Genomic DNA, 19189 nt, shown 5'->3' on the forward strand with positions numbered 1-19189 from the left:
CCATCAGCGTCATGAAACAATGGTTCCATTGCCTGGACTGCTTGCAGGGAGACATCCAAGCAATCTTTCCAAGCTTGTGGTGGTTTGCTGCGTCCTGCACAATCACGCTGTCATGAGGGTATAATCCTTGCCACCAGCCCTTCAAAGGGCACCTTGAGAGGAGAAGGAAGAAAGAAAGAAACAAAGAGAGGGGTGCGAGGAGGCATTCAGGACCACTTTGCTCTGGACGGGCTGTTTGTGAATGGTTAATCAGACTCCAGTTCCCCTAAGATCTTACCCCCACATCAACAGTACTCCTCAATTCCCCAAGCCATCTGCTACAGACCATCAGAGTGTCCTGTTGGCCAAAACTCTGAAATAAACGCCAACAAAAAAACACTCCTGCCTCCCACCAAAAATTCTCTGCTGCTCCATGTAGTTATATGTGACCTTGTCCTAAAACAGAGAGGGAAGAATGTCACTGAGTGTGTCACCATGGGCTGAATTTTACACTCCCCAGAGGTAGGTTGGAAGGTGGGCAGTGGGTATAAAATTGGATGCAGTGCTGTGTGTGTTGCTCCAGGTGCCTACCCACCTGCCCCTGCTTCAATTTTATGTGTGGCAGGGGAGGACGGGCAGTCTGCCTGCCCTTGGATCAATTGAGGTCCTTAAGTGGCCAATTAATGGCCACAATTTTCCTGTGGCATGTAGAGGCTGGTGCCAAGTGCTAAGCACCGCAGCTTTCACTGCTTAGGCTTATCTTTTATGGGACCCCTGGGACTATCGGAGGCCTCCACACAAAGTATTCACCTCCTCCACCCTGACCCTGGCCGCATTTCCCCTTCCCCCCAACCCCCTTGCCCCAGCCTGGCCAAAGCAAACCCCCCACCCCTTGGCCCCAAATACCTTAAGTTTGGCTCCAGCAATGATCGCCATTGGGGACTGGATGCAGTCCCAGCAGCAGCCACTGCTACCGGTGGCGCTGCTGCAACCAGAGAGCTGTTGGCTACTTGATTGGACGACAGCTCTTGGAGGCGGAGCTTCCTCCCCATTTGGGGGCAGACGCCTGGCTACAAGCCAACTGGTCCACAACTGTTAAATGGCTGCAGGGAAAGCCGTCAAAGTGGAGACAGGCTCAATCGTGACATTTACACCAGGGCTGGGACCCCATATGAGCATAAAATCCCAGCCAATGTGATTGGATCATGTCCCTGCCATAGCTGATTTGCTGGAGATATGTGAAAGCTGTGAGGGGTGTTTGTGGGGCTGATGGCATTGACAAGTGTGTGTGTGAGGTATCTAAGTGTTAGGCATGAGTCTTGATTGGTGATGGGTGTGCGATGGGAGTGTGATGCATTTGACAGTATGAGAGCTTGGTGATGCAGTGGGAAGGTGAAGTAATTTGAAGATGCATTCACTGACCTTGACTACCTGCATGAGATCATTTAACTTCGTCTGGCATGACAGCCAGATCCTTGGGGTCAGACTCTGGGAATTGACCTCTGTGGCCACGTGCTCCCATTCTCTTTGATAGGTTAAATGAATGCAAATGTAAGGCCATCCACTTTGTACCTAAAAAGGACAGAACCGAGTACTTTCTAAATGGTTAAAATCTTGAAACAGTGAATGTCCAAAGAGACTGGTGCGTCCAGGTACATAGATCAATAACATGTTATGATCAGGTGCAGAAAATAACCAAAATGGCTAATGTAATGCTGGTCTTTCTATCTAGAGGAGTAGAACACAAGCAGGTAGAAGTCATCCTGAACGTATACAAAGCCCTGGTTAGGCTACATCAGAAGTACTGTGAGCAGTTCTGGGTACCACACCTTCATAAGGATATATTGGCCTTGAAGGGAGGGCAGCATCGGTTTACCAGAATGATACCAGGATTCAACTGGTTAAATTGCAAGGAGAGATTATACAAATTTAGGCTTGTATTCCCTGGAATTTAGAAGGTTAGGGGGTGATTTGATTAATGTTTTCAAGATATTAAGGAGAATAGATAAGATAAATGAGAGAAACTATTTCTGTTGGTTGAGGAGTCTAGGACTAGGGTGTAGAGTCTAAAGATGAGAAATCAGAAGTGAAACTAGGAAACACTTCTATATGCAATGGGAGTAAAAGTTTGAAATTCTCTTCCGCAAATGGCATTGATGCTAGATCAATTGTTAATTTTAAAGTAAGGTTGATAGACGACTGTTATCCAAAGGTATTAAGAGATATGGAGCAAAGGCAGATACATGGAGTTAGGTCGCAGGATTTCATTGAATGGCAGAAAAGGCATGAAAGGCTAAATGGCCTAGTCCTGCTTCAATGTTTCCCATTATTTTCCTTTGTAGTATGTGCGCCTTGAGAGCCTCCTGTTTCCCAGTGCAAAAATGGCCTTTCTCCTCCCATTAAGCTCCATCACGAAGGCCTTCAAGACCTGGGACCCCTCTCTTTGCTCTGCTGCTCTACTGCCACTCTTCTTCCTTCAAACCAAGCTTTCCTGATGCTGTTCCAGCAGCTGCAGTAACCTGAGGGCACCTCCCCTTTAAGAGGGGCAGGCTGCCTTAAAAAAGTGCAGGCTAGCTGTATGTCATGCTAGGCACGCACGCTGCTGGCCCTTTCTGAGCGTGCATCCAGTTAGACATGTGCATTGTGTTGAGCTGCACGCCACAATCATGGTGATGAACAGGCAGCTCAAAGTTTCAGTGCTACCTGTCTCACTGGACAAGATGCAAGGAAATCATGATCCCACCAGATATTGGGCCTAATTGAACTTCAGTCATGCTAATTTTAAGTGCTATATGTGTACCCAAATATGAATATGATTTTTTTGTAAAAGAAAACCATAACATTGATATTAGACAAACTTTATTGATCTACCTCCCATGAAAAAGATTGGTAAATAAAAAAATAACTGCTTATAAATATTAAAGAATATTAGGTTATATTTATAATAAGCTCTCGAAAGATGTGATGGTTTATTAGTTTGTGTATTTGGGGATGTAGAGCAGAATTATAGGGAAAATCTGCAAGTTTTAAATGTGTCTTCTTGAAAATCTTTGGTTACTTATAATCAATGGTGGACAGATTTTCACAGCCAAACATATTTACCTAAATTCTCGATAATTATTCAAATCCTCACCTCAATTTCTGGTAATGATATTTAATTCCAATTCCATCTCCACGTATGTGTCAGTTGCCTATTATAGGCTAAAATGCTCAACAAATTTATTTTGTGAAATTAATTTTTCGTAAGCTGCAGCCATGTTTATTGTTCTGAAAAGCAAATTAAACTCAATGCAGAATATCTCAAATAGTATAGAAATGGAAGAAAATTAGCAATGTCTGATTGGAATTTGAAAATGCATAAAATCTTATATCCAATCCTCAGTCTTCCACTGAATTCCCCAACCCCAAACTTGATTAAATCACAAATGGGATTTACCCACCACTGCTTCCAATTTATATATAAATATGGTGCAATTTCATACATCCTACTGCAAATAGCTTTTAAAGTCACATTTTTAAAATGGAAAATGTAACCTTATGTCCTTGACTCCACCAAACCTTTAGAAAATGTATAAATCTGGAAAAAAAAGAGACATCTTTGCGCTGCCTGGCAATAAAGGATCTTTTCTGTAACTGTTCTTATTTAGGTCCATAACAGCTCAATATAGTAGTACCATATACGAGATGCAGGTGTTTGTGATAGATACCAAAAGTGGAAATAAATTACTTAGGCATATGAAATTTGGCAGCAGGATAGATAATTAATATAAAGGATTGTACTGAACCACTGATTTCCACTTCAGTGGCAGTAAATAAAAAAATAAAAATAAGTACACGATGAATTTAGAGTTGTGACCACATTGTGGCTTGATCTATATCATGCAGATGGTACAAGTAATAAAATAGTAGGGCAATCTGACTTGACTTTTTTCACATCACACACAGGCAACATATAGCTGACCCAGTATGTCAATGTGATCTAAAATATGTCTACTCTGTTACCTTTTCTTTATTTTTAACAATGCATTAAGTAGTAGGAATAAATGTAATTAAATATTATCCAAGATAAATGGGTAGATTTATCTGCAGCTCTATCACTTTAGTAAATAAAAAACTCCCTAAGTTCTGTATGAATAGGTAACTAAATAGGGTCTAGGAGCATAAAAACATTGATATGATTTTATTTTATAATGTAGAAATGCATTATAACAACAACTTATATTTATAGAGCATCTTAAACATAATAAAACGCACCAAGGCAATTCACAGGAGCATTGTAAAGCAAAGTATGACACTAAGCCACAGAAGGAGATATTAGGTCAGATGGCCAAAAGTTTGATCAAAAAGGTAGGTTTTAAGGAGTGTCTTAAAGGAAGAAAGCAAGATCGAGGCCAGAAACTTACCTGTGTTGGGTGGGCTGTGCGGGAGCAGGCGTGGGGCTGATCGCCGCCTGCGATCGGCTGCGTGCCGCCATTTAACGTGGGCAGGCCAATTAAGACCACCCAGCGTGACGCATGGACGGTAGCGCTCAGCACTACTTGTGCGGGCAGGTGTAGGAGGGAGATTCGGGGCCTGCGCTCTTTCGCACATGTGCACAAAAGAGCACAGGAATCTCCCTGAGGCACAGAGCTGCCTCAGGGAGATTAAGTTGCTTAAAAAATTTAGTTATAAATAAAGTACAAAATTATTTAAGCATGTCCCCTCTTGTGACAGTGTCACATGAGCTGGGACATGTTTTTATATTTAGGAAAATTTTATCATTTAATTAATTAAAAACTTTAGGAAACCTCATCCTGCTCGTGGATGAGGTTTCCTAAAAAACGCCAAGGCCGCTTAGGATCTTAGCCTTAAGGTTGGACGGGCAGCGTTGCAAACAACTTTAATTGATTTTTTAATGGCCTTAATAGGTCGTTGACAGTTCGGCAGGTGTGCAGCCACCTCCGGCACGCACCCGCCAAACGAAAGATCTAAATGATGCGCGATGACATTAGGACGCATGTCCAATGTCATCTTGCGTCATTTTGCACGTCGGGCCCTCCCCCACATGCCAACAGCAATATTCAGGCCTGAGAGACAAAGAGGTGCAGGGAAGGTATTCCAGAGCATGGGGCCTAGGCAACTGAAGGCACAGCCACTAGTGGTGAAGTGATTAAAATCAAGAATGCACAACAGGCCAGAATTAGTGGAGCAGAAATGTCTTGGAGGGTTTGGGACTGGAGGAAATTACAGAAATGGATAGAGGTGAGGCCATGGGGAGATTTGAAAACAAGAATAAGAATTTTAAAATCAAGGTGTTGCTTGACCAGGAGTGAATGTAGGTCAGTGACCACAGGAGTAACAGGGGAATGGCACTTGAAACACAGGCAACAGAGCTTTGGATGACCTTAGGTTAATGGAAGGTAGAATGTGGGAGATCAGTGAAGAGTGATTTGGAATAGTCAAGTCTAGAGGTAATAAAAGCATTAATGAGGGTTTCAGCAGATGTGCTGAGAAAGGGACGAAGTCAAACGATATTATCAAGGTGGAATAGGTGGTAATGAAGGCATGAATATGAGGTCGTAAGATCATCTCAGGGTCAAAATGTTGACAGAAAGTGTGAATATTTAAAATAGAGCTTTGAAGAAAGGAATAACTCAAACTGACTGAATTCTGAAATTCATCTTTTATACTTTCTGGATAAAAAAAAATGAAAATTCTAGAAACATCCTGAGCACCTCTTCTTCTCCCACATTCTTCTTCTTATTGCTTAAAGCCTGTGCCCTTTCTGTAATATGCTTCCATGGCTGCTGCTAGCCTTCCTTCAACTCACCCATGAGGTCGATGATCTTCAATTATATGGCTAGAATGCGAGTGTTGTGGACCATTTAATTATGAGTGGGGGAGAAAAGTCCAATGTTGCCTTCACACTGGTATTTTTCAACAGGATCATTAGATTGATTGAGTAGCTTTATCTGATTATGAGTGGGGGAGAAAAGTCCAATGTTGCCTTCACACTGGTATTTTTCAACAGGATCATTAGATTGATTGAGCAGCTTTTTCTGATTTTTCCTGCCTCAACTCCATCAAGTTTTCTTCACAACCATCTCCCTCTCCTGAGATCTCTACAACCAAGGACAACAAAACCAACAGTGTCATAAAAACACAATCATCTTAACTTCATCTCCAACTCATTCATCATTCTGATTTGAGTGTTAATGCTATGCTATGCTAAAATCCTGGAACTCACCCTAGCTAATATTACTTTAAAGGCTGCATTGGCCTTCGAAGGGGTGGGGCTGGATTCAGGCTAGGGTTTGCGCATGCACGATTTGTAGAGACAGCTGGCCATTTATATCACCAGCTGCCTCCACTGACTTCCAATTTTTGCACCCCAGTTGTGTGGATCCAGAAGTACGCAGAGCAGACAAGGTCAGAGGAGGTCTGTTTTCCTGTGTATTTGTTCAGTTAGCCAAGGGGGTACCCCTGGAGAGTTGAGGTACCCTGTAAATTTGTATTGAAGTGACCCAGAAACTTAACTCCCATTGTCTTCTTGTGACGCAAGGGAGCAGGAGGGTGGCTGTTGCAACTGGTTGTTGCACCCAAGTGAAAGGAAGAAATTAGTGCAGCAGAAGTGCGCATAGCATTTCGTCCATGGAAGCATAAAGGATGGGCATGGCGCCCTCTCACATAGAGGCAGAAGAAGCCAGTAAAAGTGAGCAGCCAGGGCCCATGGGGAGGGCTGAAGTTCAGGAGGAAGAGGCAGTGGCATGAGCACCAGGAAGAGGAGGAGAGGGAAGAGAACCAGGTTCTACTTTCTGGGAAGGGTGTACAGACCGAGGTCATCATACCTCAACATGGCGGAAAACCTGCTGCAGAAGACTCAGAAAGAGCTGTGATGTTGTGACAGACATTTGTCGCATGGTGCAGCAGCAACTGGAGACACAATCCATCGATTCCCAGGCCCTGCCAGTGGCTGTGAAGGTAACCATCACACTGAACTTCTGCGCCTCTGGCTCTTTCCAGGGCTTAGCGGGAGACCTAGCCAGTATATCCCAGTCAGCAGCACATAGATGCATTAAAGAAGAGATTAATGCTCTGTTTGCTCATGTGGGGGAGTGCATTAGTTTTCCCATGGATCTTGAGTCTCATACTCAGAGAACCATGGCCTTTGCCCAAATTGCAGGTTTTCCTCAGGTGCAGGGCATCAAGGACTGCACTTTGTTGCAATAAAGAACCCAACATAGCACGCAGACACCTTCGTGAACCACAAATCATTTCAATCTATCAATGTCCAGGTGGTTTGTGACCACAATAAAGTGTTTCTTCAAGCGTTTGCAAGATTTCCGGGCAGCTGCCTTGACTCCTTCAAGTAATGAATTTGCAACTCCCCAATCTATTTCATCCATCCATGCAGGTCCAGGGTTGGCCCCTAGGGGACAAGGGATACCCCTTAAGAACTTAGCTAATGACCCCTTTAGGAACCTGCAATGTGAGGCAGAGCGAAACTACATAGCAACCATGCCGTCACCAGGAGCGCCACTGAGAGGCCATAGACATCGATGCCTCGATTGCTGAGGTGAGGCTCTCCAATATGCCCCAGCAAGGTCTTCAAGAATAGCTGTTGTATGCTGCATGCTGCACAACACTGCACAGCGGAGAGGGCCTCCAACTAGATGACGATATTGCCATGGGCAGAGCTCTAACCTCAGAGGAGGGAGATAATGTGGAAGAGGAGGAAGGCCATGTACATTCAGGCCATTCCGAAACAAGTGAGGATGTTGAGCCGCCACAATGGCAGAGCAGCAGGGAGGCAAGGACATGCATCCAGGACTGATTCCGTGCAGGAGGGGGTTCTTGCCAGATGAGTCCTTTTCAGAAAAGATTTTCGTAAGGTCCTCCAAAATAACAACTGCCATCAGACAGTCCCTGGTGACATACCTTCACATAAAGATCCTTGTACCTTGATGCCGCAGTCTTTCAAGGGACTCCCAATTCCTCATAAGGGAGTGAAGCAACATCAATGAGTTTGATTCAGTCACATTCAAACTGCAACTACCCTCTCCATCATAAACATGGTCATCAGAGTCTTTCCAATGCACATGGTAATAAAGTCACTTTCATCCTGGCCCCCTCACATGAATGAGGCACCCATGCTGCCATCTCGACCATCATCAAGCAATGCTCACAATGCAGATAATGACACAAACGAAAAAGTATAACCCTATTCACGCTGACACAAGTGTATATTGCATCATTCATGCAGAAATGGCAACTCATGCATGATGATTAGACAACTCTGCCGTGACAGCTCAATTTGTGAAACAATTTGTACTACATCCATTCCGGCCAATGGCCCTAGTTAAGAACTGGGTGCCACATGCATCAGTTCTGGCTTAAATATACCCCTGCAAACCTGTGACACTGGAAATAACAATGCAGCCACTGTAATGGCGGCAGCAGACTGCCTATATTAACTGGACAATACTTGGCCTACCGAACTGTGCTGCCCACACCAAAGCCAAAGTGGCCAACACTGCAATGCAGATAAATGTACAGCACCCAACATTCATGCTTCAGATGCCCTTGCTGACTGGCATCTGGCCATGGAGTGAGATCTTTAAGCCTCCCTCAAAGGCAAGTTTAGCTGGCAACTGAAAGATACAAGGAGCATCTTAGTGCTTGAGCTTTTGACTCCTGAACCCTTGTGTGATACAACAGAGAAGGAAGAAGCTCTCATATGCCTCACCAATTAGGCCACATCATTGTTTCTGCTGAAGCCACGTCGAGATGCAACTCAGCATGCTGCCCTCAGTGTTACTGGTAAGAAGCTACCTCACATTTTTGTCATTCCTTTTGAACTCTCTATTGTACATACACAAATTCATGTAGAAGTGAAAGGAAATATATTAAACAAGTTCTCACATGTGATATATACAATGTGAATGCGTAACCACAGTGAACTCATTAGTGCTGTAGGCAAGACAGAGTCCTGCACTCGCGCACAATTCTATGAAGTGCCCACTATGTTGCCTCAGAGGAAAGTTACTCACTTATCTATCTAAAGAGCAATGAGGAGCATGGTGGCCTTCCTCATTGTGCAGGCATCCATTGGGGTTCTCCCTCAGACTGAGGCCTCTGCACCTCTGCATGGGCAGTCATAGTCACTGGCACATGTAGAGCAGATGAAGGCTCTAGCGGAGGGGTAGGGGAGGCGGTGGACCTCAAGTGGGCTCTCCCAACCCCAGTCATGGCCATCTGTTTCACGTTCTTCACCCTTTTGGCATGCAACCACAACATGAATATACATAGTGCATGCAGGGATATTGCTCTTCAATGCATCTGCCTGCACATCATGCGGTCTATTCACATTTGCTTTATGTGCAGCTAAATGAGCTGCTACATATTCTTCTGCTTCAGCATTGAGGATTGTATGTGGCAGGTCTCACATGTTAGCTGCAGCATGCAGATGTGACCCTTCCCTTGGACCTATGTGTCTACGAGCCAAGTTAGTCACCTTGCCAGAACACAAAAGGTCACTGAACTTTTTGCGGCGCTGGATCCATGATCTTCTGTGGTCGCTGGTGGCACTCACCATTGCCGCAATCTGAGCCCATGCCTTCTTGGTTGTTAAAGCCCAGAATTTTCCCATTTCTGCACGCCCGACCTGAAGGCGATTATCTGGACCAGATATTGTAGTCTGTATTATTCAGTGCCACATTACATGCTGCACTTACACCTCTGTCATAGGAGATCTTCTAAGTACATCCCTCAAAGCAAGCCATCAAAAATTCTTATATTTGCATTCAATAAAATGTAACAAAAGTTAGAGTACAAAGCACAGTTTCTGAATAGTTGCAATTACTTTTTTAAAAAGCCACTGATACTCATCAAGATAGAAAAACTGCAACGTTCCACCTGCCACAACAGGAAGAGCTTGAATTTATATTGCACTTTTCACATACTTAGGATGTCCCAAAGTACATTACAATGAACAGTTGATTTTGAAATCTAATCACTGTTGTTTTGTAGGGAACGTCAGCAGCCAACATGTGCACAGGAATATCCCACAAACAGAAATCAGATAAATGATCTGGTCGTCTGCTTTTCAGTAGTATTGGGTGAAAGGTAAATTTTGGACTGGAGATTGTGTGAACTCAACTGCTCCGTTATATCTATCTGAGAAGGTTGACAACGCCTTGATTTAATGTCTCACCCAAAACCAATGGCAGTCATGAGCAGTGTGAAAGCCACTCTTTATTAATTGGTATAAGTTCAACTGTTTGAATATGTAGATAATGTGCTGAAAGATAGGAATAATGTTTGTGGAGCTAGGTTATATTGGCTGCATACACTAGATACTCCAGCTTTATCCAAAGCTCAGACTATCATATGCTTAGCCAGGCAAATAACACGGCATGTAATTGCCTATGAATATACTGTGGTGCAGTGAGCTTATATTACAGTTACAGGTCTCAGACCAGTAACTGTACTGTCAGCTCTAGCTCGATAGAAAGCAGTTTTCACTGCCAGACTAGAATTTCAATGGCTACATGGCCACATGTGTACGCAAATCTCTCTCCCAGCAGTTAACATTTTATGTGGTGAGATAGTATGGGAATCCCTCAATACCATTTACCATTAATTGACCACATACTGGAGTTACGCTTCAAGCAGTGTCAAACCAAAAAGTAGAGAGTCTAGCAATACTTCTCTTCAGGGTCAGCTTGGATCTCATTTCTTGATTTACATGGAAACTTTAGCATCACTGGATGGTGAAAATTGTTTCATATCAATGCTTAAGTTTCAATGTAAATGACATTAAAGCTTTCCAGCTTTTTACATTTGTTGGAGAAAAGATACTATTAAATAAAAATAGGCTTTAAAGTTAATTAAATGTCTCTATAACAAATTTAGGACTGATCAGCCAGTACTCACTCTTTTAAGAATGCAGCACTGCTAAGTGAGGGTACAAGAGAGAACAACAGACATTGCTACTATTGCTTTGGCTATTGAAGATGTAGATATTAATGGTGTCAGGGATTTAGGAGAAATTCCTGTAGCATTTGATGGCTTTTTACCCAAGTGAATGGGTTGGGTTGATGGGAGAGGGCGGGGGGGTTGGGGGGGGAGCTGCGCGGTTGGCTCAGTTCGCTAGACAGCTAGAGTGTGGATCAGATTAATGCCAAAAGCATGGGGTTTAATGTCCATTCCAGCTGAGATAGTCTCAGGGCATCACTCCTCACCCTACGCATAGTAAAACATAGTAAAACATCATGGCACTTTGCCGTAGTTTGGTAATTAATTGCCACAGACCTGCCTTTCGGCAGAGGGTAGGAGGGGAAGAAGAAGAAGATGGAGGAAAGAGGAGGAGAAGAAGAAGGAGGAGGTGGAGAAGGAGAAGGAGGAGGAGAAGACGAAGAAGAAGAAGAAGGCGACGACATAATAGATAGAGGAAGGAATTTCTGTCAAACAAAAGGCACAGTGGATCTCCAGATTGGCACTTGCTGCTGTAAAGCAGGTAAGTTTAAAGGTCGCATTGAAATTGACAGGCCAGGGAGAAGGTAAGTGCCTAAGCTAAAGATTTGGCAGGGTGTGGGGGATCGGAGGTCGGGCGGGAGTGGGGGAGGGTCGGACATCAGGGTTTGGGATGTCGGGCATTGGGGGGGGTGGCATAGTGTCAGACAACAGGTGGGGTGTTGGACATCAGGGAGTATGGTGGGTTGGACATTGAGGGGGCGTGGGGAGGGGAGTTCAGACATCGGGGGGTGGGTTTGGGGTAGGACCTCAGTTGCGGGGGGAGGGGGGGGGGTGGATGGGGGAGGTCGGACATTGGGGAGGGTGTAGGTGGATGGATTGGACATTGGGGGGGGATGTGGGTTGCGGGGGGTAGTGTTCACATTCTGGGGGGGTGTGGTGGTGGGGTCAGACCTTGGGGGTGCCATTGGAGGGGTGTGGGGGAGGTCCAGTAGGGTCGGGAGGGGTGTAGGGCCTGCAAGGGGTGGAAGTGGGTTTCTGGTAGCTTTAGGTGGGGTGGGGGAGGTCAGAACGGCAAGCTGGTGGGGGGGGGTCAGGTCGGGTTCGGGAGAGTTTTGGGCCTTCAGTGAGGTGGGGGAGGGTGCTGGGGGTCGGGGGGGCCCTCAGGTCAGGGGGGTGGGGTCGGGCCTTCTGGGGTGGGGGGATAGGTTGATTCGGGTGGGGATGGAATACTGTGTGTGGGGGCGTCAGGAGTGTTCTATGGGGGGTCAGGGATATGGGGGGAGTCCTGTGGTGTGGGGAGGGGGTGCAGTGTGTGTCTTTACAATAGTTACCCGGAAGTTAGAAGAGATTTAAATTCTTCTAACTTTTCCTGAGTAACTATTTGTGTAAAACAGCCGGAATCATCCGAAGTTTGTGCTTTTAATCGCATCTTTGGATGGTTCCCAGAGCAGAGTAATTGCACTTCTGGGAAATTGCCATGCAAACCCTTACCTTTGAAGTTCTGAGAGGGGGTTCCCCAGTGCATCTTTGGGATAACTTTGGGGAGCTCAGACAGTAATTCTCTTTAAGGAATGTAAATGTACTGGTTTTATTCAAATCATTTTGTAGTTGCTTTGAGCGTTAAAAACAATTCCTTGGTTTGTTTGAGATTTTCCAAATGCCATCTTTAATATAAACTTCCAAATGTCTTAATTCAAAGAAATTTGCTTATTCTGTATCATGGAAAGGTTACCAGGACATGCTGGATTTTGAACATGGAGCCACTCAAATTTAGAAAGGAGCAATCTATCAAACTAAGCCACAGAACATAATTTGCAAAAACATGTCTTAGATACTCTTTCAAGTTTAATCCTGCGCTATTTAAGGGAGGTACAATTTGCCTGTGCTGCATGTTTGTGAACTTAAACTTGGACAACAGAGTCACAATGAGTACTGGATAAGTGCCCTAGGTGTTCAGGCAGGTTTTTGCAATCAGTGGGGAGAAGGTCCTGTTTCCAGTTGTTGGGAGAAGGGAGCAAAAGCAAGTATGTCAGCAACATTAGACAGAGGTGTTTATCTCTTCCACTGTTGCAGAAGGGCAAGGTGTGAATGGATTTGGAAATATTAGACAGAGGGTGGCAAGGGTAAATGTGGTATTGTGCATAGCATTGTACTGCAGCCCTGGCAGCAATGCCAAAAGAACCAAAAAAGAATCAATAATTTGACCAGAGCAGCTGATGTAAAATTCCTATTCACACCTCTTTCAGCTTGGTACCAACTTTGTACCCAGCACTCATTAGCCTTTCCTTCCACTTTCCCATCACTCTCATGTTTCAATATGAGAATATGACTACACTTCAAAAAAATACAAATTGGCTGCAAAGCATTTTGGGACATTCTGCAGTTGTGAAAGCTGCTATATAAATGGAAGGCTCTTTTATATATAAGTGAAAAGCATTTGTTTGTATCTATTACTCGTATGAACTGATAGAGAATCTTTAGCATTTGCAGCATTACTTCTGTTATCAGGAGGTCTAAACCTATAGCAATGATCATCTGGGGCATATTGCAAATAGAAATATAAAAATGTCAGATCTTAACATACAGTTTAATTCCAACTTTTAAAAATATTTCAGCCTATTATTCAGTAAATAAATTCAGTATTACATTTCATAATTAGAATGGGGGTACTTGACACGTGTAAAAAAAAAATCTAATTTGTGGTACGTTTCTTTTCCAAACAGGGCAGTGATATAAAGAGTGTCAAAAATACACCTCCATGTTGAAGAGGGTGGCAAGGGCACAAAATGTATTCTGGGTGGGGGGCTTCAATGTCCATCACCAAGAGTGGCTCAGTAGCATCACGACAGACTGAGCTGGCCGAGTCCTAAAGGACATAGCTGCTAGACAGGGTCTGCAGCAGGTGGTGAGGGAACCAACAAGAGGAAAAAAACTACTTGACTTTGCCCTCAGCAATCAACCTGTCGCAGGTGTATCTGTCCATGAGTGTTGGGAGGAGCGACCACAGCACAGTCCTTGTGGAGATGAAGTCCCACCTTCACATTGAAGATACCCTCCAATGTGTTGTGTGGCACTACCACCATGCCAAATGGGATAGATTTTGAACATATCTAGCAGCTGAAAACTTGTCATCCATGAGACGCTGTCGGCCATCAGCAGCAACAGAATTGTATTCGACCACAACCTCTAACCTCGTGGCCCAGGATATCCCCCACTCTAATATTACCATCAGGCCAGGGGATCAACCCGGGTTTAATGAAGAATGCGGAAGAATATGCACCAGGCATGCCTAAAAATGAGATGTCAATCTGGTGAAGCTACAACACAGGACTACTTTCATGCCAAACAGCACAAAGAGATTGCGATAAACAGAGCTAAGCAGTCCCACAACCAACGGGTCAGATCTAAGCTCTGCAGTCCTGACACATCCAGTCATGAATGGTGGTTGACAATTAAACAACTCACTGGAGGAGGAGACTCCACAAATATACCCATTCTCAATGATGGGAGAGCCGAGCACATCAGTGCAAAAGACAAGGCTGAAGCATTTACAAACCATCTTCAGCCAGGAGTGCCGAGTGGATGATCCATCTTGGCCTCATCCTGAGGTCCCCAGCATCACAGCTGCCAGTCTTCAGCCAATTCAATTCAATCCATGTGATATTAAGAAATGTTGGAGGGTGTCATTAACAGAGCTATTAAGTGGCACTTACACAGCAATAATCTGCTCATGGATGCTTAGTTTGAGTTCTGCCAGGGCCACTCAGCAATGCCAATCTTGCAACATGCAACGTGCCCAGAGGAAGGCCAGAGGTGGCGCAGCTGGCTAAGTTCCCCTAAGCATCAACAGCAACAATATAAACTGCCAGTTCTGTGGACGTCCATGTTGGCTCCACAAAGGACTCTTCAATCATGAGAGAACCCCCAAAAGATGAAATCATTTACAAATTGGACATACTCAAACAACGAGGAGCCTACCACAAGCTTTGAAATACTATTGTGGAAAATAATGCTTATGTTTACTTACCAGTCCAACACACTGAACGTGAACAACGTTTAAATGAAAATCTTGGTTCCCACATAGCATATTTAAGTAGTGAAGAAAGCATTATATCCTGGTTGCCAACCAATGCTAAAAGGAGATCTTTTCTTTCTTGAAAAACTAACTTCACTTACAAAAGGAAAACACTGATTATTGGTGCATTTAAGGATCTATTTGTAGAAAAGGGGATTGGTAGGTTTTCAACCTTCATTCTTTGTAGGTTTTATTGAAGGCTGATTTTCTTAAGTTTGCAAGCAAACATAAAATGTATGCAATCCATCATGACTTGTTACAGGCTGATGACATCAGCATGTTGTCTTACATGAACATTGCTGTCTTTCGTTTTTACAAAGAATCTTGTAAATTGAAAAATTAAACTTAGCATGAACGATGGTGGCTTTGTTGAAAATTGTGAACAGTAGCAGACCAAAGCACAACGGGTATTCAATCACTGCCGCCAAAAAGGAAAGTAAAATTAAAAACCTGTAAATAAGAAAATTTGGTGGTACAGTTAGCAGATGATCCTTTAACCCCCGAAAACCATGGGTGTAAAATTCAACTTGGGGGTGGGAGGGCAATGCAAAACAGGCCTGCCAAAGGAAACAAAAATTGGGCATGATGGCTCCATTTGTCCATTGGACAATAGGCTCCATTTCTACAATACACTACCTACATTCCCACACCATCTGCTTCCCCCTTGTACTTCAGCCTAGATCAGAATAATGGGATGAAAAGCTTCTCTCTTTAGCAGGTGCAAGTGGCAAATATGTAAAGAGGGTTTGGACGTTCAACTACAGTAACCAAAGGCTCACAATACAAAACTACCTGTACTTGAATACCAATTATGTTATTCGGAGATCGCTCATGTAGGAAATGAAAACAAGTTCACATTGATATTCTTATAAAGGCACATTAATAATGTCGGTACAGTCACTTATGTAGTGTGGAAAATCGTCCAAGAAATAGTTCACTACATATGTTTTAGTTTTTATTGCTGATCTTGTTGAAGTGATTGCGAACAGGCAAAATAAAAACAAATATAGCAATAGCAGTTACAAAGGCATTCTATAACACTAGGTTCCATACAAAAGCTATCCATGGATTTTCATTACATTGCACAGCGAATTTGTCTAATGATATAAAGGCCTGAATTTCTGCAGAGATGGAAGGGCTTTGTGTGTTAACCAAAATAGCACCGGAGCCTCGAATCTAGAATTCCCAAACCCATATCTGGCACCCATCATTTTTGCCAGGGGTGTCGGAGGGGAGGGGGTGGAGTAGAGAGGGTGTGAATGGGGAAGGGGCGGATTTCACACATGCCTGGTTCACAGAGGCAGCAGCACATACAGAAGCTGCCTTCACTCAGGAGCACTTTTTGTTGGTCAGGTTTCTGAAACACGACTCGTGGGCTTTATGAATTTGAGGAAAAGGTCTAAACCCATCGGAGTCTTTTTGGAGAAGTCAGGTGCCCTTTTGGAAAGGTCAGATATCCTTTTGCAGAGGTCAAGGTATTCTTTTGGGATTGTTAAGTGGGGACATAAATGTGCAAAATAAGTAGATAAGCTCTGTAGAACTGTCAAGTTGTCAAGTCATTTAAATCCCTTATTCTTTAAATTTTGAAAAACAAACACAGCCTGTTGTGTGCCTCAGTTAAAAATTCAGTGCTTGCAGATTCAATAGATATTTGTCGACATAAGTCTGAGGTTTATCATATTAGTATTAGTACTGCTTGACTACTTCTACAACCTAACATTATCACAGTGGGGGGGGCTGTAAGTTTACAGTTTGACTGACAGCTGCAACCGATAATAAAGGGATTAGCTGTCTTTGATGTGGGACGATGAACATGAATGTTTGTTTGATAAGGGATTAAGTACTTACAGGGATTTAAGTGTACGGAATGAGTTTTATCAATGAATTTTTTAAAAATATAGTGAAATCTTTAATAGATACTTAGAACATTACGTTATTTCATCTCAGCATGGCTTCTGTGAGGAATAGCATGGCTCCTGTAAGGAACATATCTTTTTATTTCTGTCGTACTATTGTAAAGAACATATCTTTTTTTCTGTTGGAATGTGGATTGGAATTATAATGGCTGCAGGTTGAAAGACATGTCCACAGGAACAGGATGAGGAATATAAACAATGCTGCAGTCCTGGAACAGAGTGTACCATGAAACACAGGATGATGCCAGAAAGGAGTCCCGGACCAAGGGATCTGCCTGACAGCAACATTTTAATTGGCTCCTGATAGGTGACCAGGTTTTACGTGAGGGCAGAGCAGAATAGCTCCTAGCCTGAATGGAACAAGGACTAAAACTTCTTTCTCCTGTGTATGGAAGTATGGAAGATTCCAGTAATTCCTGTCTTTTTCTCCTCATATCTCTATAGCCTGCTCTCTCTCTGAAAACCCCTGTCAAGAGGCAAAGGGGAAAATCACTGTTAGAGACATTGAAAGGCAAGTGCTCAACCAGTGAACCAAATACTGAAAGTGCTGGAAGGCCAGCTCGTGCCTTAACAAGAATTGAAAGGAATTTGGAAGGCATTGATCAAAATCAACCTATCGATTCCTGGACTCCGGAATTGGTGCTATTGAACTGTTTTATCCTACCCTTAAAATTCATTTTGTGTGTCTTATGTGTCTTGTATGTGTGTGTATAGGGATTTAAGAAGGGGGTAGAGTTTATGTTACAGTGGTAGAAATTAGCAGTTCATTTTTCTTTCTTTTGCCACTGGTTAATGACAGTTTGTTCAATAAACAGTTATTTAATTATTAAGTTTACAAACCTAGTGCACGCATTCTTTTATCCTAAATTAAACTGTTAGGTAGAATTGGGGCAATCTGGTGGTCTGATCAAACTTTTTCACATTTGTCGCGGCTGAGGGAACAGTGGGGCTTGAGATTACATCGCACTACCCCCCAGTGAGTCGTAACATTTCGCGGAGGACAAGCTATGGTGGATACTGGGTGAGTTGCATGAAAAATGTAAGGGCAAAGGGTGGTGGGTTGGCATGAGTTGGCACAAAGTTGGCAAAGAACACCTTTGGTCTGTCCGCAAGGATGACCCAGGCCTCCCTGTCGCTTGCCATTTCAACACTCCACCCTGCTCTCATGCCCACATGTCCGTCCTTGGCCTGCTGCATTGTTCCAGTGAAGCTCAACGCAAACTGGAGGAACAGCACCTCATCTTCCGACTAGGCACTTTACAGCCTTCCGGACTGAATATTGAGTTCAACAATTTTAGATCATGAACTCTCTCCTCCATCCCCACCCCCTTTCCGAAGCCCCCCTTTTTTTCGCAATAATTTATATAGATTTTTCTTTTCCCACCTATTTCCATTATTTTTAAATGTATTTCCATCCATTGTTTTATCTCTACCTTTTAGCCTATTTCGATCCTTTCCCTTCACCCCACCCCCACTAGGGCTATCTGTACCTTGCTTGTCCTGCTTTCTACCCTTAATTAGCACATTCCTTAGATAATATCACCACCTTCAACACCTCTTTGTCCTTTTGTCTATGGTATCTTTTGGCTATCTCCACCTATCACTGGCCCTCTATCCAGTTCTACCCCCCCCCACCTTAAACCAACTTATATTTCACCTCTTTTCTATTTTTACTTAGTTCTGTTGAAGCGTCATACGGACTCGAAACATTAACTGTGTTCCTCTCCGCAGATGCTGCCAGACCTGCTGAGTTTTTCCAGGTATTTTTATTTTTGTTCTTCCGGACTAATGCTGACTCAATGCCTTTCCTGAAACTAATTCAAAAGGGTATGACCAATTGAATGGGTCTTTCAAATACAAAGACACCAGCTGTCTCAAGCAGTCAAGGTGTGAAATCCACACACAGGATGTATAATCGACCTAACCGCTCACCTTTTTTTGAAAAATGACTTTGAACTTGTACAGGTTACATGGTGAGGAAGCCATTTTGCTGTCTGCTTTTAAAATAACAGTGAGGAGCTGTTCTGTAGACAGTGTTCCATCAGAAATCCATCGAACCAGCTGCGGGTCATATAACCAGCCAAGGTAATAAATGGTAAAACATTGAAAGTGGGAGAAGGACTTCCCCTAAACCTCTTCCAACTTCAAATTCACCTGAGAACCAACCTCTTGAAAATTTGAGTAGCTCACTGAAAATCCTCTGCTTTACAAGAGCTTCACTTCAACTAAAGCATCAACTCATTGAAGAAACTGTAGGCCTACC

At 43.5% G+C, this 19189-nt stretch overlaps 1 protein-coding gene across 1 annotated transcript in view; it reads right to left on the reverse strand.

Moving 5' to 3' along the window:
- Positions 1-19189, reverse strand: part of pmfbp1 (polyamine modulated factor 1 binding protein 1) — a 967668-nt gene that overhangs the window by 629960 nt on the left and 318519 nt on the right. The window lies entirely within an intron of this gene.

The sequence above is a fragment of the Cetorhinus maximus genome, chromosome 6 (genome assembly GCF_964194155.1).
Source record: "Cetorhinus maximus chromosome 6, sCetMax3.hap1.1, whole genome shotgun sequence".
NCBI classification, from domain to species: domain Eukaryota; kingdom Metazoa; phylum Chordata; class Chondrichthyes; order Lamniformes; family Cetorhinidae; genus Cetorhinus; species Cetorhinus maximus.